This window comes from Chelonia mydas, chromosome 3, assembly GCF_015237465.2.
Source record: "Chelonia mydas isolate rCheMyd1 chromosome 3, rCheMyd1.pri.v2, whole genome shotgun sequence".
Classification (NCBI taxonomy): domain Eukaryota; kingdom Metazoa; phylum Chordata; order Testudines; family Cheloniidae; genus Chelonia; species Chelonia mydas.
Window position 1 is genome coordinate 167,189,013 of NC_057851.1, and position 23,550 is coordinate 167,212,562.

The following is a 23,550-nucleotide window of genomic DNA, read 5'->3' on the forward strand; positions in this document are numbered from 1 at the left end:
CAGATGAAGACTACAGCAAAGAATTTCAGTGGTTAGTAGTGTCAGCAACTATAGTTAAAGTTGCAAAATAGTTTCCATTATAGCCCCTTGTGTTCATAACTTTCCAAAACATTGTTGAGGCTGAATTTCTCTATGCTTGACCTCTGCTTGAAGGTTAAAAAAAAAACTTGCTGAAAATGTGAACAAAATCCCTACAGCTGTTTTTGTGCTGTGGGACAGTGGGAAACAAACACATACACACACTTTTCCCATTGTAATGCATTTCTAACCACACTTGTTTTTGAGCAGGCCTACAACAGAAACAGCTGAAGTTTGAAATGTGAAACTCAGCATTGGCATTGTTTTTAATAAGGGGTGCATGCAAGGCTGTGTTAGGGGAAGTCAGATTTTTTTAAAAGTTATAATTGATTGAAAAGTCCCTTCTCACAATGCTCAGAAGCATCTGCTATGATTTTAACAGGGCTTAGTGAAGCCATCCCTTTCTGACATCACTACGGTTTCTCTCTGCCCAAACTGGCAGGCCCACGGGATTCAGCTGAGGCTGCTGCTATGACTATTTGCATGAGGGAGATTTTCAGAGATATTTATGCACTTAGCCTTGTTCAACACTGCAAAGTGCTGAGCATCTTCTGTTGCCTCCCATTGAACTCAGTGGAGCAAGTGAGCGTGCAGCTGTTAGCAGAACTGGGCCCATTATCAGGACAGAGCTGAAGAGCAAAATTATGTTTCAGCTACATCACTTTCAAACATTGTTGTTTCCTACAGGGTTCTGGCACAGTTTCGACAGGGTTCCAGTCAGAGTCCCTTGGTAGGCCTGAGGCTGTAGAAGGGGCATCCCCCTCCACACCCACCTTCAATTTGTAGTACACCAGGACCACTGGTGCCAATTGAGATCCCCATTTGATCAACCCTGGCAGGTAGATGGGGTCATTTCCCCTGTTAAGTAAACGTTTTAGGTAAAGTTGCCGCTTCCACGTATTGTGTCCATCACATTGCTTCTATGTCCATAACAAAATACCTTATCATAAGTTTATGTGAGTCTTGTTGGTCTTTAGAATAAGGCAGCTAACCAAAAGTAATACTAATTAGAGATGGTTATGAGCTGTAAGGTTTGGCTCTAGCTATGGATTACCCCAGAAGGTGGGGATATTTGAATCAGGTATCTTGACTAGGCCTATCTCTACTGCTAAGGTACCATCTACTTTAAGGAACTAGGGCAGAAAAGAACTGAAAGTGCAAGTTCTTTTCTCACAGTTATAAGCTGTGTTTCATTTCAGATCACAATAAATTGTCTTCTCAGCCCCAGTGAATCCCGCGCGCCAGATCTTCAACTGGTGGAAACTGGCATAGCTCCATGGTTACCAGTTTATAACAGTTGAAGACTGGGTCCATTTTCTGCTTTTCTTTAGAATTAGCATGGAGTTGAAATGAAGTAGACATCCCTTTCTCAACAGGCTTTTCTTCAGGGGGGGGCAGATATTTTTGTCTGAAAACTTAAATTCATTAAACTCATAAGAAGAAACCTCATCTTTGATGCCCCTTTGACCACAGCCTTTTGAATCACTCAGCAAGAGCTGTAAAGGGTATTGAGAAATGTGCAGGCTCCTGTAAGAATTGTATTTTGGAAGGCAAATAGCTCACGGTGACTCAAGTTTAAAAAAAATAACTAGCCCAGTACAATGGGATGTTTACACTATTTTAGTTTCCTTTTTAATATCAATCCAGGCCTCATTTCTCTTATTAAAATACCAGTATGTACATCATAGGTTATCATTCTAAAGAGGTACTGTACATACCACACATGCAACTCTCTGGAAGTGTCCCAAAGAAGAAAAATATCAATAGTAAAGATACAGCCCAGCTCTAGAAAACTCTTAAGATTCCTTTTTATCTGAAGTGCATCTTTCCTAAGCACACCAAGACAGTACCTTAGGGCTTGTCTACACAGTGCATTAGGACATACCAAAGAGGTGCAAATTCTAGTGCCCATGTGGACCTGCTGGCACACATTAAACATTCCTTAGTGCATGTTATTATAGTCCTATTTGAAACAGTACTACATTAATGTGCACTAGGGAACTTTTAATGCGTGTCAGCCATGTCCACACAGGCCTCTTAGTGCATGACGTGCTAACACCCACTAGAATTTACACCCCTCTGGCGTAGACTAATACCCCATGTAGACAAGCTCTCAGTGTTCTTTTATTGGTGAACCTCTTGTATGTCTTTATATGCCATTGACAGCACAATGCATTGCAATGCAGAGACCTAGCCTCTCAGCCATTAGGTCTTTCCCATAGCCTGTGAGAGTGAAACTTAAGTGCATGTTGGAACTGAAGTGCAGGTCTCTGAGGAACAGCTGTCCATCTAATCTATGTTAGCGTACAGCTGCTGACTTTTGTATATCACTCGGGCATGTGCACACCCGGCTGCTTGTGTTGGTGGTGCGCAAGCTCACACAAGTGGTTGCACTAATAGAAACTGAGGTGCATCACACATAGGTATCCTAGCGCGCCTCCTGCTGCTATCTGGTGCAATGCTTTGTGGGACATTTTCACAGTGCTTTCTGCGTTACCTGGACAAATTGCAGGTATTTCTGGCAAGTAGGGGGTCAAGTTCAAACAATGCCACTTTCTCTATTCCATAATGCTTGTTCCATCCCACAATTTTTTCGCACCTTTTTAAAACTCCCACAGTGCTATGCATGTGCCTGCAAAGCTGAGCACATTCCTAATGACTATTTGCTAATACTGGATGTATGATTTTCCTGTATTTGCATAATTTGAATGAGCAGTACTACAAATGGGAATGCAATGAGGAAGAGGAGGAAATGTTTAAACACAACAACTAGATGCTGATGGACACAGCGAATAAAAATGCCAAATTGCCGCTAGTATTCACAAAGCAGCTCCACATGGTGGATTGCCATGTCAGGGTCCAAGAACTAAGCACTGATTTGGGGGATCACATCATAATGCACGTTTGGGATGACAAGCAATGGCTGCAGAACTTTCGGCTGGAAAAGGCCACACTCCTAGATCTGCATGCCACGCTCACCTCAGCCCTCCAACACAGGGACATAAGAATGAGAGCTGGGCTGACAGTGGAAAAGCAAATGGCGACCACACTCTGGAAGCTTGCAATGCTGGATTGCTATTGGTCAGTGGTCAATCTGTTAGGAATTGGAAAATCCACAGTGGGGGTTATCATCATCCAACTGGGCAAGGCCATGCTGAGAATTACAGTCCTGTGCAGCAATGTGCAGGAAATGATGGATGGATTTGCAGCAATGGGATTCCCAAAGTGCGTGGGGTGGTAGTCAGCATGCATGTCCCTATTTTGATATCACTCCAGTGAGTACACAAACAGAAAAGGATATTTTTCCATGGTTAGGCAAATGCTAGTGGATCACAGGGGTGCTTCTTTGATATCAGTGTGGGTTGGCCAGGGAAGGTGCATGACACTTGCATCTCTAAGAACACAGGTCTTTTCCATGCTAAGAGGTGACCCATATTATAAACACCCAAATAAAAACCCAAATAAACAATAAACATTTATGTTTATTTATTACAAACATATTGCAACGTTTTGGTCACATTAGAAAACATCCAATGAAGTGAGCTGTAGCTCATGAAAGCTTATGCTCAAATAAATTTGTTAGTCTCTAAGGCGCCACGAGTCCTCCTTTTCTTTTTATGTAGTGCACTGTGACTGACCCTGTGGTTTTCAAAGGACAATACAGGTGTACCTCAGGTTCTCCTTGTTTTCCCTTGGCATGGAATGAGGATATAGGAAGCAGTGACCGTGGAGCTTTCCATGGATTAGAAAGGCAGCTGAGTCTGGGGTCTTTGAGCATATAGGTTGATAATGTACTGAAACAAGTTTGTTGCCTGCGCAAACCCATGATGTCCTGGTGCACTTACGAATGTACCTTTCAGGCTTTTTGCCTCTCCTGTAGCAACTACTCTCTCCATTCTTGGTCTTTTTCCATGGTCACAGTCATCTGGCCCCTCCAAGCCCTGTGTTCACAATCAGTGGCTGCAGAGGACTGTGGGATAACACGGGACATATCCCCCCAATTCTGCTTCTTTCTCCTCCAGATCAAGGTCAGACATTCAGCAGGCATGGAAGGGGCACCTCTCAAGGCCTACACACCAGAGGCTGGTGATTAAAATACAGAGATGCACCATTAGATTTACAGTCACAATGAAAATGGAAAGATAAGTCTCAAAACTCCTGTCCATTATTCTCATAAATACCTTCAATAAGAAATGTTAATTGTCACTTTAGCTTTGGAGTGCCTCGTTACAGCGCTGCTCTTACATCTCAAGACATGGTGAGTATGGCCTGGTGGAGAGGAGGAACGGGTGTCTGTTGTACGGAAGGTATAGGTACTGGGGCCCTGGATATGAGTACAGGAAAAGTGCAGTGAATATTGCCAATATTTTCACAGGTGGTGGTGATTTGGGCTGATATCTCACTCCTGAGGGTGACACAGGGACAAAGAACCCAGCAGCTGGTGGCATCCCAAAGCTCCCTTGGCCCATGTGCTGCTAGTCTGTGTACTGCAATGGTGCCTGCCATCGCAGAGCAGCATGGGAATGTGTCCTACCATGGGGGAAGAAACAAGGCTGCCATCCCTTAAAACATCCAGAAGAGGATTACAAAGTACCTCAGTGAAAGTTTTACCAAGATCTCTCAAGAGGATAAAAGGGACATCCCTATTCAGATAAAAGAAAAGTACTCTGCATGCCCCCCCCCTCGTTTGGGGAGGTGGTGTTATTGTGACGTTGTAACAGGGTGAAACAAATTTAGGTGTAGACACATTAACAAGTAGGTCAACACAAGTCAGCTTAGGTTGGCCTACCCTTGTAGTATGCCGCAGGCCTGAGAAAGTCCAGAAGGAGGTATCTAAAATGCAATGTACCCCTTCCAGCGAGTGGGCATGTCCAAGTTCAGATACTAAGCTGATGAACACAGAATAAAAACCTATACAAAACAGAATAGAATAGTCTACATGGGAAAACCAACTGTCACAGCTATAGTAGAATAACTATGGGCATTATTCCAAAATAAGAGTTAGAATAATTACATTCTGAAGAAAAGCTATTTCCAAAACAGAGTAATTATTCTGGAATAGAGTCACTTATATTCTGAAAGTGTCCACATCTGGGAATTATCCCATAATAATGTTGTTGCTGGAAAAAAACCGTTGTTGCTGGAAAAAAGCTTCTCATATCATGTTGATCAGCAAAGCTCTGGATCTCCATGGCCTTTGCTTGCCACCACTGATTCTTGATGTCATGCAACCTCCTTTGAACTTCAACTTTAAGCCGACGATAAGTCTTTCGTTTTTGCTGGTTAGAGGATTCATTTTGCCAAGTGCAAAATGTGCTTCTCTTCTGATGAATAAGTGCTAGATTTCCTCGTTCTCACCAAACAAATCCTGCTGGTGGTGAATGGAGCATCCAATTGATTCAGCACATGTGTTTGAATATCATTGTTGTTGTCACGTAGGTCAGACAGCCTCTCAATGAGGCGTTGCTGAAAGGTCTCATGACAAGCATAATTTGGAGTGTCCTGATGTTAAATCACTTCTGTATTCCTTTTGGTCGTTTACAGTGTTGCGGTGCAAGCCACATGTTCACGACTTAGCTGATCAAACAATGGTCTGTCCAGCAGTCATCCGTACCTCTCATGGCTCGTGTAATATGGATATCAATACGATCACAGACTCTGATGATGACATAGTCAAAAAGATTGCCAGAACGTGGGAGTTTCCAGATGGTCTTATATTTGTCCCTGTGTCTAATGATGGTATTTGTGATAACCACCTGCTCTTTAATTTCTGTGGCCACAGTCCAGAAAAAATAGAAAAAATGCCATCTCAGAGTATAGCCATCATAACCTCATATTTTTCTTTTCAGTTCAGAGCTGTCAAATTGGCTTTCTGGTGGGCGGGGGAAGATACTTGGATTTCTTTCCCCTCTTTTCCACAATATGCATAACAGTCTACCTCTCCTAAATCCAAAATCAGTCTTCTCTTCTTCCAAGTCATTATGAAATGCTTCCCTTCATAGGCACCAACTCCATGGGTGCTTTGGTGCTGGAGCACCCACACAAAAATAGTGGATGCTCAGCTCCCACCGGCAGGCCCCCCCAATCAGCTTCTCCCTCTACCCCCAGCGTCTCCCGCCTGCCAGCAGCCCCATCAGTCAGCTCCTCCCCATCCCTCCCAGTGTCTCCAGCCCGCTACGGATCAGCTGTTCAGCAGTGTAAGAAGGCGCTGCAGGGGGAGTGGGAGGAGCAAGGACGAGGCGTGCTCGGGGGAGGGCAGGATGGGGCGGGGCAGGGACGGGAAGAGGGTGAGAAGAGGGGGGTGGGGGTTGGAGCATGGGGAAGGAGCTTGGGGTGGAACAGAGGTCAAGTACCCCCCCAGCTACTTAGAAAAACAGCTCCTCTGCTTCCCTTGATAGTTGCTTGAGTCTGGTTCCTGAGCGGCCTTGTAGGAATTTAAGACCCAGGCAGGAGCCAAAGAATGCTGCAGTCAGGTCAGCACAAACCTATGGTAACAAGCATTTTTGTTCGAATCAGAACAGTTTTAGGAGTAGAGCTGGGCAGAAAATAGTTCTCCCATCATGGGGAAACTTCCAAACTTTGAAAAATTTTCCTGTCCCAAATTGGAATGAAAAATGAAAGATCTCAAAAGTTTGAGAACTAACAATCTGAAAAAAGAATTCCACTTGGGTCAATAGAACTTTTTCCTTTCAGTATTGACCTTTTTAAAAAAATATTGCTTTATTATAATTACTTAAATTTCAAAACAAAATAATTTTGAACTGAAAAAAGTGAATTTTGTTTTGAAACTATCAATTTTGACAATTTGAACATTAAAAAATTTGCCTGCAAACAGTTGCATTTTTGACGAATTGGCGTTTTTCAAAGAAAAAAATGTCACCAACAAAATCCTGCCCAGCTTTATTTAGAAGTCCCACTGAGTAGTCATGTCAGTTTGGAGGCTGTGCTCCTGGGGGGAGCGGGGAGGATCATCCTTCAGGCATTAAAAAATGTGACTTCATAATGGAAAGGCTTCACTTTCAGTACATGAACATAGATCGGCTCTGGGAATAGGCATAGTGTCATTACTGCCTCATATAGAGTAAAGAAGAGCATTGCAAGTAAATGCCTTTATTATGGCATTGCTTGCCAACATTGCTTTCCTCCTTTAAACCATGAAAATCTTTTTTTTTCCCCCCTTAGGGAAGCCAACCATAGAGGTCCAGAGTTTCTATTTTATTGTAGTGATGAATAAATTAAGACTAGACACATGACATTTTTCAGCATGGCACCTTCTTCTGGTGTGTGTTCAATCAAGAACTCAATCCTGCGTGTAATTGTACTCAAGGAACTAAACTTTCATTTTTTTAAGCAAATGACTTCTCTGGCTCACATGGTTGCGAAGAAAGCCATGGAGTGAAATTTGAACTGATGTAGTGATGTCTGCCGGTGTCAGCAAACAGCCTGAAAATGGTGTCAAAGTGTTCATGCTGAAATCTGATGTTAATTTAAATGTCAACATTAATAATTCCTCTACTCATCAGTTTAGCAGAGCCATCAAGCTGATCTGCTGATTTGTCAGTTTGGACATAAAAGGTAGATATCGGCAAAGAGGCGGGCAGTTATTGCCGAGGGTTGCTGAGATGGGGCACAAGAAATTCGAACTCCTCTCCCCTCAAGTTTAGAGTCACCTCTGCCCAAGTCCAAAAAGAAGAGTTAAATAAGAGGTGCGTTCCTTCCCAGTATCAAGAGCCATAGCAGCCTCTGGGATTCCAAACACCAACGCCAGCACCATGAGAGACATAGTCCCAGCAGCTGCTTACTCAGCTGCGCAGATCTCCCCCCACAGCTCCTACAATGCATTTACTCATGTCAGCGCAAAAATATTGGTGGCACAACAGAATTTAGGATTTGGGACATTGGAAAATAAATTGAATTTAGTATCAAAAGCAGTACATTACTGGGGAATGAACTGCATACATCCGGGTTCCCTGCCACATTATTAAGGTCTAACATGCCACTTAGAACACTTGTCCGTGGTAATAAATATTGTTACTGTAGCACACCACGGGCTGCTTCTCTGTATGTAATAAGATGTAGGAACAGCCCATATAATGTACTGCAAAAAATTTTTACTACAGTAATATACTGGATTCTCCTCTCACTGACAGCAGCTTTAAATCTTTGCAAAGCTAGAGACTTCAACAGTGTTATTCTTCATTTAGTGCCAGGGGAGCTTTCCCTATTGACTTCTGTGGGAGCTGGATTGGGCCCTTAAACTGGTATAAACAAGAGCAAAATCAAACCCATGCCTCTACCTCCCTGGACAAGGAGCGTTGCAAGAGTCAGGTGCTCAGCCAAGAGGTGAGACAAGGAGGTATCACGAAGCATTCCCTCTGGAGACCAAGGAGCGGTGCTGATGGCTCTGTAGAGAGTCCAGTTACATTCCCCCTGCTCAGAAGGATTGCACCCACAAGATATGGCCTCAAGAGTGGAGCACTGAAGGGGAGAAAATGGGCATGTCCTCAACTCTCTGGCAGGAGCAATGAGGACCCCTCTCTCCCCCAGAGACAGAGTAATATGTGGTTACTGCATGGACCCTAGTTTATCTGCTACTGCTCAGCAAAAAAAGATGAGGTAAAAAAGTGTAGTCTGAATTACACAGTCCACGTCAGATCCGTGTCCTGTGCTGGGACAGAGGTAGAAAAAAAGAGGTAGCAGCAACATCTGCTTTTTCATTCTTTGTCTAGATTCACTGGCTCTCAGCTGGGGTTCAGATTCAACTGTGCCAGCAACTCATGACATTTGGAACACAATGGAAATCTCATTAAATCCGCTTTTCCCACAAAATTGTCCCCATTTTGGATTGAAACCTTGCAACATCAGCTATTCTGCTCTGATAAATCTCTTCTGGTTCTGAATCCAATCTAAAACCAAAATTCTAGTTTGGGTTTTGATCTAGAGAGTACAATATGAACACACACACACCATTTTAATTCAAAAGATTTCAGGTCCAAAATTCCAGATTTAGTCCAGCTCTAATAACATGCCATCATACTTTAAAGGATGTATTACTGTAACATTAAATGATAGGCAAACATTTCCCAGGGTTACTTTAATCTGTAGGTTGATGTCATTTCTGTGAACAGTCTGTAATATGTTTGCCATGGGAAATGTTTTCCTACTGGTTTCAATACAATAATCTTAGTTAAACAATGCATTAGAATAGTAGATTCCTAGAAACATACGCACATGCTGTATTTGCTCATTTGCATGGATATGCTAAGAATAGTCCTACAGAGAGACCTTGTGCAGTATGGACTTGGAACTAATTCTGAAGTTGTGCCCATTCTTAGTGTCTTCAGAAACATAACTGAGTCTTAGAACCATGGGAATTTTTTAAAAACAGGTTTTTAAAGTACACCCCAACTGCAGAGCTGAGGTTTTTATTATACAAAACTTTGGTATTTTAATAATCAGAAGGGGAACAAAATATACTTGGTAAATGTGTGCATATTGTATTACACTCCTTACTTGGAAAACAGAGAAAGAGAAGGGCTACTCTTCGAATCAAAAGCAGAGGCTTCTCCCATTTTCACTGCCTAAAATCACACCTGTTCTCAGATCTCTGGACTCTGATTTTCTTCTCACACTGTGAGAATCAGGAATAAATCCATTAAGACAATGGAATCTGTAACAGGTTCTTAAGTTTCTGGCATCACTTCCTCAGCTTCCTCATTGGTGCCTCCTTGCATTTCACCCTGGAGGCTGTCTCCTTCTAAAAGTAAGGTAATTTGTGCATCAGTTTCTCTTCTGGTATAGTAGTTTGGCCATTCAGCCAAACCATAAAGTCCCTCATTTCCAGGGCAATGTAAAAAGCCAAACAAGACAATATTTCAGCCCTACTGAGGCAGGGTTTCCTCAGTAGTCCTTCATTCCACCCAGGGGTACAGCTTTCACCTCACACACAGGGATGCTCAGTAATGATAGTAGTTTGCCCTCCACAGGCTAAACAGTTTCTACCATTGTCTTCCCCTGACCTTCTAGTTCACTCTCTCTACCTGGCCTTATCCTGGTCTCAGGAAACCCTGGTCATGGGCCCACAAACGAGATGCTAATGCTACACTACCATCCCAACCAAGCCTTTGCCCATGGCCTCTTGCATCACTCACACACCAGGATCTTTCTGCAACCCGCTTAACTGTATGCCTCCTCCTACGCCCCTTTGCAGGGTTCCACCCAAGCCTTCCATCTCATGGACAATGCCTCACACAATTTAAACCTCCCTGGGATTCCTGTTTCTTCCCAGAACCATTTCCATAGCCTCTCCTGAGATGCTTGCCTCCCGACCCACACATTGATCAAGAGGACCTCATTCCTGGTCTGCTTGTTGAGAAGGAACTTGCTCTATATTAGTCCCAGCTCACAGTCATATCATTACTGGACTACATTTCCAATCAGCCCCTCTAGACTAAATCCCCCAGAATGCCCTGGTTCTCTGCTAAACTCAGGATTAGGGTATACTTGGCCTTTAGCCAAAGTCCACATACACCTCTATAGAGTTAGACATGTGTAAAATCATTGCAAAGACTAGGAGAAACAGGCACAATGGTTTAGTTATTGATTTCTAGCACACATGAAACTGGTGACATGTAGTTGCATATTGCCTGTATATCCAAGGGCTATTTTGTATTTTACACTTTTGAAGACGAAAAAAAAGAATACAAAAAATAGCAACAGTCATGTCACAAGTGCACAAAATCAAGAGGAGTCTGAGTTAAGACTGCCACAAAACTCTTGTTATTGCCTTATTATACCAATGCATATGGAGCCTGACCCAAAGCCCATGCTTCACAATATGGCAGTAGTAAGGGTAATGGAGCAGTTTAACCTCAAACTTTCCTTCGTGAAAATATTGAAAGCCTAAATTCTCTATGTGTCCACACAACAAACAGAACATGCAGGTAGCACAAGCTTCCCCACACTCCCCTTCTATTGAGGCTCAACAGTGAACTTGAAGGACCATGACTGTGGGTGAGACCATAGTCTGGTCTCTAGATCCATTCAAATTCTTGACCTTTCCTTATTTTTAGAGGAAGCGCGGTGGAATGTTTGGGGCAGGGGGACTTTTGTTTGGTTGGTTGTTTTTTTTTAAGTTATGTGACTTTTAAAAACAGGTATGTTTCAGCCAAGTCAGCACAGACTGAGGCCTGCAGATATTCCTGAAATCAAAAGTATTGTATGAGTACTTGTACTTGACTATAGCCTCAATGTGACAAAAAGACTTTTGATGATGAAGCCAATGTGACAGAATGGTTTAAAAAAAAAAGAGAGAGAGAAGGGAAAACATGTAAAAGATTTAAGGATAGACAGGAACAACTATCTTTTCAGCATCCAGCTTGAATATCTTTTTTCAGTCATGCTTTCTCAATATGAAGAAGAACAGTCGTAAAACAAGATTACCACTTCATTAGAATCTGCCCAGGTCATAGATTCATAGAGTTTAAGGTAAGAAGGGAGCATCTGATCATCTATTCAAACCTATTATATAACATAGGCCATAGAATTTCACCCAGTTCCTGTCAGTCAACCAGGATGAGGACAGTCTAACCTTGTGGGCAGCGCGGGCAGCAGACCTTGTGGCCGGCGGCTGGGGTCAGAGCCGTAGTCAGTCATCGGGAGCCAAGGCCAAGCATAAAACTAGAAGGCCGAAACTGAGTACCTGAGCCAAGGGTCGAATCAGTGTGTGTGGAACCAGAGCCAGTCAGGAACCAGAGCCGAGGGTCAAACCAGAGGTCAAGAACTGGAGCGAGCACGATAGCAGGTAAGCAGGGCCGGCTCTACCTTTTTGGCCGTCCCAACCGGAGAAGGAAAATGCCGCCAAACAGGGAAGTGGAGGAGCTGCCGTAGGTGTGCTGCCGAACAGAAACCGGGAGGAGGGGCTGCTGCACGCACGCCGCCGAAGAGGGAAGCGGAGGAGCTGCCACCGGCATGCCACCGAAAGCTGCCGCAGTGCTGCCCTTTCCCGTTTGCTGCCCCAGGCATCTGCTTGCTAGGCTGGTGCCTAGGGCCGGCCCTCCAGATAAGGAAAGGGGCAGTGCAGAGGCAAGGCTGGGTGCCAGGCCGGAGCAGCAGGAACAAGATAACACGGCAGCAGGCTCAACGGTGGGCATGAACATTGAGAAGCCAGGAAGCTGCTGTTGCTGCTGGCTGGCTGGCTTAAGAGCCAGGCTGCTGGCTTCTGCAGCCAATCAGGTTGTGCGGCTAATCAGGCAGCCTGCTGCAGGCCCTGATTCCTGACAGTTACCCCTACACTGAGCGCAGTAACTTGTGTTTGATTAAAGCATATCTTCCAGAAAGGCAGCCAGTCTTGGTCTGAAGACCTCAAGTGATAAAGAATCCACCACTTCCCTTGGTAGTTTGTTCCCATGGCTAATCACAACTATTACTCATAGTTAATGAATGAGTATAACGCAAATCAAAAGTGACAACATTTTACAAAAATAACTTATTGACCAACATGTGAGATCAAAAATATATTAAGCATGCCTGTAAATCTTCACATTTTGATGCTTTGGATTATAACAGTACATACTTACATCCTTTTCTATGGCTCTATTTGTCCTAACAGCAACAATCATTTTTAGCCGGTTGGGGGGGCTTGGTGGTGGTTTTTTTGTTTTTGGTTGGTTGTGCCCTTTTCAATTTATTTATTTACTTATTTTAAGCAGCCATTCCTTTTGTGAACTTTTGTACATTTGCTTCTCATCATTTGGATCTTTAGGAACATATCAAATTTGGATGTAAAAATCCCTATTCTGGTTTCCATCTCTAGCGGACCCACAGTGCTGTCAAACAATGACTTCAGCACTTTCTTCTTACGCATTCCATGATTTTCATTCTGCCCTCTCTCCTAGTAGAGGGGAAGGCTTCTTCTCACAATGAAATCATTCCCAGATGGATGCATTCACAAGTACTCCTGCACGTGCACAAAAAAGGAATCAAAACTGCAAAACAAACAGTTCTGTGTGAGTAATTCCTGGGATGCCACAAATCACATTTGTAGATATAATGATAGATAGCACTTTTATAGCACTTTGCAGCTTCAAGGCACTGAAAATGCATTACATATGCAGATGAATAATATATGTAATAAATATTAATGATGTTATCTTTACTAATGCTCAACTATCTCAGAGTTGGGGTCCTCAAAGACAGACAGAATAAAAGAATGGGTGGAGATATTCGGAAAACTATCAATACCTTGTTTGTGAAGGAGGATGGTCTTGTGGCTAAGTCACTGGCCTGGCACCCAAGAGACCTAGGTTCACTCACAACTGTATCATAGACTCTCTGTGTGACCCTGAGCAAGTCTCTTTATGCCTCCATTCCCTATCGACAAAGTGGGTATAAATAATAGAGTGGCTAAAAAAATCAGTAAAAAATGTGGGTTTGATCAAATGAACACTTCCATGGAAAATTTTTAATTTGGGTAGAAATTTTTTGAAACTGAAAAATGTACACTTTAGGAAATGAAAAATAATTGGCCCTCTCCGGCCACCTCAAATAAATCTTACAACCTAAATTGACAAGACAAACAGTGGGAGAAAAGCAAGGTTTTAGCAAAAGGGACTGTCTCATACAATGCTATGGGTATATGGATCGGGCCCAGTACAATGGGGCCCCAGTCTCAATTGGGGCAAGTAGACACTAATGGAATATAAATAATTACATTATAATTATGAATGATAGATTTAGAATATTGTAGTTCATCCAATTTCCACAAGACTTTGTTACTGAGATTCTTGGAAGTCCCACTCTCTGAAGCAGTGACCGTAGAGTGCCATTTAAAGTGGGGGACCACAGATTTACTCCCTACAGTACACATGCCCCCAGTCGCCGGACACTCCTCTTCCCCAGTCTCAGCTGCCACCCTCCACCACCAGCCTGACCCCTCAGACCAGCAGCAGAGCAGGACCCCAGAGCTGCACTGGCAATGCTTCCAGCCCTGTGACCTGCATGCTATAGTTAAAAGATTGCTGCACAGCCACTGGGACCACCACGCATGCACACAGCTTATTGTTGCTAGTTGCAATGTGCCAGGGTTGGGGGGGCGTTTTGTGAAACAGAAAAAAACCAGCCCTTTGCAACTGGCAATCAGCAAGGCAGTAACAAAACCAGCCGGCCAGGTGGCAACCCTAGCTGCTTAAAACTGCTTGGGCTGTGACACCCCCGCACCAGCTCCGCAGCCTGAGCTCTGGATCTTGATCCTGCCAGGTGCTGAGCCCTTCGCTGGGAGTTGTGTCTGCTCCGCAGCGCACAGGATCAGACTCTATTGTCTCGTTCATTGCTGATCTGCATGGCAGTGAGCAGGCCCAGTCCTGCGAGCCGTATTCGTGTGCGGGATGGTGATTCCCTGTGAGGGTCAGGCTCATGGAACCATAGTCGCCGACTCCATGGGTGCTCTGGGGCTGGAGCACCCACGAGGAAAAATTAGTGGGTGCTCTGCACCCACCAGCAGCCAAGCTCCCCACTCCCCCTGCCCCACCTCACCTCACCTCCTCCTCCACCTCCGCCTCCTCCCCAGAGCACGCCACATCCCCGCTCCTCCGCCTACCTCCCAGCGCTTGCCGCTGCCAAACAGCTGTAGCAAGCTCCAAGAGGGAGGGGGGAGGAGCGGAATGTGGCACGCTCAGGGAGGAGGCGGGGCCGGGGCGGGGATTTGGGGAAGGGTTGGAATGGGGGTGGGAGGGGGCGGAGTAGGGGTGGGGACTTTGGGGAAGGAGTTGGAATGGGGGCGGGAGGGGTGGGACGGGGTGGAGTTAGGGCGGGGCCGGGGGAGAGGCGGGTCGAGCACCCACCAGCGCCAGTAGGCACCGGCGCCTATGTATGGAACTGTGTCTCACGCCCTGTTTTTTACAGTAACATCAACACTTACTAAATAAACAATAATACTAAACAATATCAAGAAAGCAACTAATATTTTTACATTTCGCACACATCTCTTGGTACCATTATGATGTGGAGAGGGGAAAAAAACAAAACAGTTTCTCTGATGAGATCCGACTAAACAATTTGAGTAACTTCTTTATAGGCCTGGACTCCTTACCCCACATGTTCCAAAGAACCAGCCTGCATGAATACAGTATAGGACAAATTAAGTCCCCTGCCTGTGTAGACAGGCTTAGAGCTGGGGAGAGGCCGGGGCTGTGAATTCTCTACCCTAGAATGTGGAAGCTACTCCAGCCCACTGGGTGCAGTAGCCTACACAGGGCCCTCCCTTATGCATACCCCTCTAACTTGTGTCGTGAGAGGTTGCAGCAGATTTGCACCCTCTTCATGCCTTACCCACCACTGCCACATACAAACTAATCTACTAAGAAAAAATTCTTCGTAATTTTAGACAATGCGAAACAAAAAATTCAACAATGCAGAAGTAGTTGATAAACTGAAAGCAGAATGAAAGCTTAGTCCAGACCTTTGGACTATATTGCTATTAAAACATCTTCAGCAGAGGTGCACTATATTTTATAATGTCTGTATGATGCTCTCTTGTGCTTCAGAAGCTGTAAGAGTTTAGTCATCTATCAAACGTCCACTTAACATTTTCCTGTAGCCAAGGGTTCAATGTGTTATTTGTTACCCGCAGACTCCTGGATGGATCAAGCCCAAATCTTCGCTTTTGGAGATAAACCACTCACTTACAAGCTGAATTCATGCAGAGAGACTTCTGGCATAATATTTTACTTCTGACTTATGACACGTGACTTTTTTAACACAATATTTAAAACAGAAACTGTAATATTCCAAACACAGACTGCATTTTTTTTGAAAGCTGACACCAAACATAACAGTAAATGAACCCTTCTGAAAGGTTGCAGTTGCTTTCATATAAAACATTTTCTACCAGGAAATGGAAGCAGAAAGTTGAACTAAGCATTAACTTGAAAGAACTATGCACAGATTCCAATGGCTGCATTATCCTTTAAAACAAAAAAGCAAAGCTTTTTATGAGAGTGCATAGCTCTAGTTTCATAAGAAGGGTATTATGGTGACATGGAAAAATGAATCCAAGCCCATATTTTGGATACTCCTCTTAACCCCTTTTTAGCTCCCACACTCTGACACAGCAATTTTAGTGAGGCAACCATTCCAATTAATGGTTGTGTGTTATTTGTATTATAGGAACACAGAGAGGCCTCAACTGAGATTGTAGTCCCATTTTGCTAGGCACTGTATAAACATAGTGAGAGAGAGTCTCTGTGCCAAAGAGTTTACACTCTAAAGAAAGCCAAGACAGACAAAGGGCAGGGAGGTGAAATGACTTGTCCAAAGTCACACAATAGATTAGTGACAGAGTCAAGAAGACTGTACTGAGTACAGTGCTCTAGCCCAACAGTTCTCAAGCTTTCTAGACTACTGTACCCCTTTCAGGAGTCTGATTTCTCTCGCGTATCCCCAAGTTTCACCTCACTTAAAAACTACTTGCTTGCAAAATCTGACATAAAAATGCAAAAGTGTCACAGCGCACTGTTACTGAAAAATTGTTTATTTTCTCATGTTACTATATTATTATAAAATAAATCAATTGGAATATAAATATTGTACTTACATTTTAGTGTATAGCATACAAAGCAAAATAAACAAATCATTGACTGTGTGAAATTTTAGTTTGTACTGACTTCGCTAATGCTTTTTATGTAGCCTGTTGTAAAAGTAGGCAAATATCTAGATGAGTTAATGTATCTCCTGGAAGACCTCCGTGTACCCCTAGGGGTATGCATACCCCTGATTGAGAACCAGTGCTCTAGCCTATGCTTCCTCCTAATCAACAAGTGCCCATGTTCTGGGCACGTTTGCTTTGCTTGGAAGTACTGAAAGGGTTACATTACACATTGTCCTCTGTGTTCAGCCTGATTCTTTCATCACCAAATATAAAAAACAAGGCTATAAAAATGAACTTGGCATATAGTGCTATTTGCTGGTTTGCCAGCTTCCAGTGTCATCAAGCATGACACGGCATTATTACTAAACATCCTGCATATAAAATCAGAGGTGATTTAATCTGGCTCTCTGCCATCCCACCGGCTGTCTTCTTGACACCATGTAAATAATACATCACTTTATGGCCAAACTACTTTTGTGCCCCATGCTGAGAGAGAAAAGGACAACACATGGTATTATTATTAGCCACATCTTAGCCACCTTGGAAATGTGTGAGATGAACATTGACATTAATCCAAAAGTGCTGTGATCTCCAATTTCAAATACTTCATTAGGCTGAAAAGAAAACCACGCATCCACAGTGATTAAAATCAGTGATGTGCCGATTTACATCTCACTCCCATTAAATGTCAGCTTCCTAATTAAGACTGTTGCTTAATAACAGAGTTTTTAGATTGATGCAAGATTTTTAAACATCAGGGTCTTCTCAGAATGTTGTTGTTTGAAAAAGGCAGCAGCTTTGCAGGAAACTAGTAGACCAGCAAAAACAAAAATCACAACTCCAGCCTGCAAAAAATACAACTACCTAATTAATATCCCCTGCTAAGATTACACTGGTTGCTCTCCTGTCCCAATCATGTAAAGGTGTACATCTATTGATGTCATCAGGGCATGCTCATTAAACCAAAGCTAATTTGCGGTTTTCACTGGGGAACAAAGACAGTGCAGCTGACACGATATGGCACCTCTTTCTTGCACTATTTGTCTTTTTCATCTAAATGTCACATACCCTCAGTTGAACTGAAAACAGGCAGCAACATCTTATGCATTCTGTTTTCATAGCACCTTAACAGGGTTATGTCTTTAAAACAGTGGTTCCCGACCACTGGTGCAAGTACTAGTATTTCAGAATCTTCTGACTGGTATTCTGGTTCCATATTAGGGGAAGTGGCTAGAGCGGGATACATTTCCCCTTCCCACAGGGCACGGCAGCAGAAACCCTGCTTGTCTCTCTCCTGCTAATTAGTGCTGCTCCCCCTGTATTATTAGAACAGTGTCAGCAACCCTGGCTTTTCATCAGAAAGTAAAGCAATGGCTTCGAAATAAGGAGAGACAATATAAAAATAACCAGATTAATGAAAAAATAAATGGGGATTTCCAGTGACTAAGGTTTAAGTTTTGAAAAGGCTATGTTATGGGTGAGAGCTCCCTTTAAGCCCCATTTTGTTCTGATACAGTATGTCTATATAAGGTGTTTGCACCAATATGGGTGAAAAGTTTCCGAATCTAGACAAGCCCATACTTTTAAATTTTGGTTCCAGCCTTTTACATTCCCAAAGGTTTTAAAAAAATAAATCACTTTACTCAAATACCTAAACTTTGCACACAGCTCATCCATTTTCAAGGTGAATCCCCTGCCCCTCACAAACTCTTTAGAAAACCACCAAAAATCAAAGGGGAAAGAAAGTTTTGTTCTATCTCTGGAGTGACTGTTAATTCTGAAGAAAGCAAACACAGATTTGTTTTACTGATGCTATAAGAGGAATACACTGTAGAATATTCCTGCACACTCCTACTTTACCCACAAGGATCACCATTTCAAGGGGACCTATATTGTCTGGTTTATCCTTTAATAAAAGAGTGAACCTTGGGGTCTCTTTGCAAGGATCTTAAAAATCACGCTAAGAGACTGCATTTGCAATATGTAATTTTTGGGTTTGTCTTCACTGAGAAAACATAAGATGGTCACACTGGGTCAGACGAATGGTCCATCTAGCCCAGTATCCTGTCTTGCGACAGCGGCCAATGCCAGGTGCTTCAGAGGGAATGAACAGAACAGGCAATCATCAAGTGATCTATCCCCTCTCATCCACTCCCAGCTTCTGGCACACAGAGGCTAGGGACACTTCAGGGCATGGTTTTGCATCCCATCCCATCCTGGCTAATAGCCATTGATGGACGTATCCTCATCTAGTTCTTTTTTGAACCCTGTTATCGTTTTGACCTTCACAACATCCTCTATCAAAGAGTTCCACAGATTGACTATGTGTTGCGTGAAGAAATACTTCCTTTTGTTTGTTTTAAACCTGCTGCCTATTAATTTCATATGGTGACCCCTAGTTCTTGTGTTATGAGAAGGAGTAAATAACACTTCCTTATTTACTTTCTCCACACCATTCATGATTTTATAGACCTCTAGCATATCCCCCCTTAGTTGTCTCCTTTCCAAGCTGAAAAGTCCAAGTCTTATTAATCTCTCTTCATATGAAGCTGTTCCATACCCCTAATCATTTTTGTTGCCCTTTTCTGCACCTTTTCCAATTCCAATATATATTTTTTGAGATGGGGAGACAAGATCTGCAGGCAGATTTATATCGAGGATATTTGATACAGAATAAGATATTTTCTCCTATATTATCTATCCCTTTCTGAATGATTCCCAACACTATTTTAGCTTTTTTTGACTGCCGCTGCACATTGAGTGAATGTTTTCGGAGAACTATCCACAATGACTCCAAGATCTCTTTCTTGAGCCGTGACAGCTAATTTATCATGCAAGTGAAAGATATCAAGCTATAAAATACATTGTGTAAATGTTTCTGAGGGGTAAGCTGGAATTTAATTTTAAAGATTCTTTCTAAAAATGTGTTTGCTTAGAATCTGGCAGTCCTTTGATTTCCAGGGGATGTATTATTACTAACAGAGACACAACCAGCAACATTTGTGATTCCTGGCACCCATTCTTATGGTCAGTCCATTAGTCTCTCCATATAACAGACTCTCCCTTTTTATTTTTAGTGGAGATTCATCAAGTGGATAGGAAAATTAAAATGGAGTTAATATTAGAGGTTCAAAAATCTAGCATAATTTTTTACTAAAGATATTAAAGTACTATATATCTGGGTGTATATAACATATATCCCCACACAAAAAGTGTACTTTGTATATCAGTTAAGACTGGACTGTAAGTAACATACCTAACACATGGCCTCAGAAACAAGGAAATGAAAAGTTAAGCTGTCATTCTGCTCCTCCACCCACAGATACACACATCTCACCATTACCACAACCACCACAGACAATGCAGGGTATCTCTTGCCCCAGTAGGAATGCCAGTCATCCAGCACCTCCTTTCTCAGACTGCCCTCCCAACCATCATCAGACCAGGCTCTGGCTCCGCATTGCCTTTCCTCCTGTCCCCCTCTGCCAGTGTCCCTGCTGCACAGCTCTGGGAAAAGCCACATTCCCTGAAGTTCATAAATATATATGTCAAATACAATGCAGGAAGGTATTTGACTTTAAAAACCAGAGAGTTTGTTTCAGAAAGTGACAGAGACCTCTTTTTTTTTTCAGCTAAAGGAAACCACCATGACAGGAAGAATGTACCATTTCCTCTCGAATAGACTCATTGTCAGTGTCAGCAGCTCACGTTTATCCAGACATGACTGTTGCTATGTTGACACACTTTCATGTGCACACACAGATACATGCTGTGAAATGGACCTGTAAGTTTTAAGTAGCATAAATAGGACACTGTGGTACTGACGACAGGGAAGTCAGGCTATCATATAATGAGGGCTTTTTATAATAAACCAGTAAGTCAGTGCGGGTGGCTGCTGATCTTGGCTCCTTTTGAAGATTAGTAAGAATTTGCCAGTTGTTCTGTTTGTATGTTACACTTGTCTAGGGTTGAATTTGTTTGGAATAGTTCCCCTACCTCTGAACATATGAATGTATATCCACCAACAAGTAATTCAGAGAGACACGGTGGGTGAGGTAATATCTTTTACTGGACCAACCTCTGTTGGTAAGAGAGACAAGCTTTCAAACTTACACAGAGCTCTTCTTCAGGTCTTCTTGGTGTCAGCTCGAAAGCTTGTTTCTCTCATACGTTGGTCCAGTAAAAGATATTACCTCACTCAGCTTGTCTCTCTAAGATCCTAGGACCAACACAGCTACAACATCACTACATACACCAAGTAATTCAGGCAATTTTCTGAAGCTAACGCTAACAGAACTTCCACTGAGGAGGAGAGAGAAAGAGCCTTGCTGTAAAAAGAAAAGGAGGACTTGTGGCACCTTAGAGACTAACCAATTTATTTGAGCATAAGCTTTCGTGAGCTACAGCTCACTTCATCGGATGCAGTGAGCTGTAGCTCACGAAAGCTTATGCTCAAATAAATTGGTTAGTCTCTAAGGTGCCACAAGTCCTCCTTTTCTTTTTGCGGACACAGACTAACACGGCTGCTACTCTGAAACCTTGCTGTAAAGAAGCTTTGACAGACCCTTGAAAAAGGCTCCCAAATACATTTGACATTCCTCTTACAATACTCACATTTTCACTTGAGGCGAGCACACTTCATTACCCTTGTCATGCATCATAACTTCTTGTTAACTTTTCTCATTTTACCCACCTGTCTACTGTGGTGTTTTCCCCTCTAGATTTTTAGCTACCATTCTTCCGCCATTATCGACTCTTTCGAACCCCATGTACAGATGACATCTGGCTTTCCTATTTTGGGGCAATGTATCTGGGTTGAGGAAATTAAAGCCAAGTCAGCACAAGGCCCATGCCAAATGTAGTCCTTTGCAGAGTTTGTTTTCCACCTTATGTAACCTCCTCACTTTTTTATAATTCTTTTTTGCATTATAGTAGCATCTAGAAGCCACATTTAAGAGTGGAGCTCCATTCTGCTAGACACTGTACAAACACATGGATTATGACTATATTAGGAAAAAATATGTTAATGTGGGTGAGCTAACACTGTTAAAATCCTAATATAGAGAAGTCAATTTTAGTTTTAGCAGGTATGTGACATAGAGGTCCAATGGTGCCAAATGGCAACAGGTTCACCATTCTGTGTCAGCAACTCCTATCAGGCTGCCAAATTCATTACATCCGACACACTGCTTTCATTGTACTTTTCCAAAAAGTATCTCGTAAGTTATCAAATGAAAGCTTACCTTATACTGGTCATAATAAGCACTGCGAGATGAATGTGCGGTTGGTGTGCAAAGAGTTATGTGTGCCCACCAAATATGTTTTAAACGGTGTAACCAGGCAGAGTTGACGAACAGGTTTTTGTCAGACAGGAGATGCAATGTATATCTCTATCATGTGTAAATCAAGCCAACACAGTGGAAGCTCCATTTGCATGTGAAGTCAACAGGAAAAACAGGTTGACGGCGGGGGGTGGGGTGTGAAACCAACCGGGGGAGCACACTGGAGAACAAGCAATGGGGGAGAAGAGTCTCATCTGGGGGTGCACTTCAAAATGGAGCATTTCAGAGGCTTAGCAGATTAACGAGGATGGAAAAAGGCCCCTTTCTTATCCTTCACTAAACAAGCAAAAAAGACAGCACAGATTGCATTCATAAAAAAGCTGGATCTGGCACTGCAGGTTAGCGACGCTGGGAGGTTGCTTTGGGTGAGAAATTGCTTTAGACAAGGATTTTAGCCTGTTACAGTTAACTTTACACTCTGAGAAGTGAGTTATCCCTTTTGTTTTACATCTAACTGTTGTTCTTATTATCTTTGCTCACTATCTCTGTTAATCTTTGTAAGTAAACATAATTTGTTTTCACTGTAAGTAGATTCCAGTGCTGTGTTGTTATAAAGGGCCTTATCCTGAGTTGTACCACTCAAGCTCTGTGTACATTGTGTCTTCAAAAACACTTTACCTGGTTATTTCTATGAGTGTCTAGTGACAGAGGCTAGATACTACAGAGAGGGGTGCTGGCAGAAGTTCTTGGGTGTTGGTGCGTATTTGTCGCTAGCCTGTACAAGATGGGGTGAGGTCTGCAGAGACAAATCCGTGCTTGTCTGTGGCCAGAGGCTGTTAGTTTCAGGGAGCTGTGCTGCAGCAAGCACCAGGGAAGCCTTCTTCCCTCTAAGGATAGGTGGTGGTGAGGAGCCTCACAACCCTGAGTACCCCTGGAAAGCGTCACAAGATACTAGCTGGGGTAGCCTAGTGTTTATCATCACTTTAACGTGTGTTAAAGCTACAACTTGCCTAGGATTTCAACACATGGTACTAATGTGTTAACAACACACAGTTTTAAATCATTTAAATCAGCTTCTGTACCAGATGACTGGAGGATAGCTAATGTGATGCCAATTTTTAAAAAAGGCTCCAGAGGAGATCCCAGCAATTACAGGCCAGCAAGTCCAATTTCAGTACCAGGCAAATTGATTGAAACTATAGTAAAGAACAGAATTATCAGACACACATCATCAGATGAACACCATTTGTCGGGGAAGAGTCAACATGGTTTTTGTAAGGGGAAATCATACCTCTCCAATCTACTAGAATTCTTTGAGGGAATCAACAAGCATGTGGATAAGGGTGTTCCGGTGGATATAATGTACTTAGATTTTCAGAAAGCTATTTCATTCATCTCCACCTCCACAATATGCATTGATATAAACATACAAAAGAGAAGACTATTGAGACTTGGTCAGTACTAGAAGTGGGTCGGAGTTTCATGCAAACTTTTCAGATGACTCAGGGACAGATTTTTAAAGGTATTTAGGTTCCTAAAGATGCA

At 42.8% G+C, this 23,550-nt stretch overlaps 1 long non-coding RNA gene across 3 annotated transcripts in view; it reads right to left on the minus strand.

Moving 5' to 3' along the window:
• Positions 1-22,087, minus strand: part of LOC119565847 — a 69,813-nt gene extending 47,726 nt beyond the window's left edge. The window contains exon 1 of one of the 3 annotated variants that reach the window (XR_006289876.1): positions 21,967-22,087. This is a non-coding gene — a long non-coding RNA (uncharacterized LOC119565847). Of the gene's footprint in view, positions 1-11,668; positions 12,199-21,966 lie in introns of those variants that run through there. The other 2 variants (XR_005224898.2, XR_005224897.2) reach the window with 2 other exon arrangements.
• Between the last annotated feature and the right edge of the window lie 1,463 nt (positions 22,088-23,550).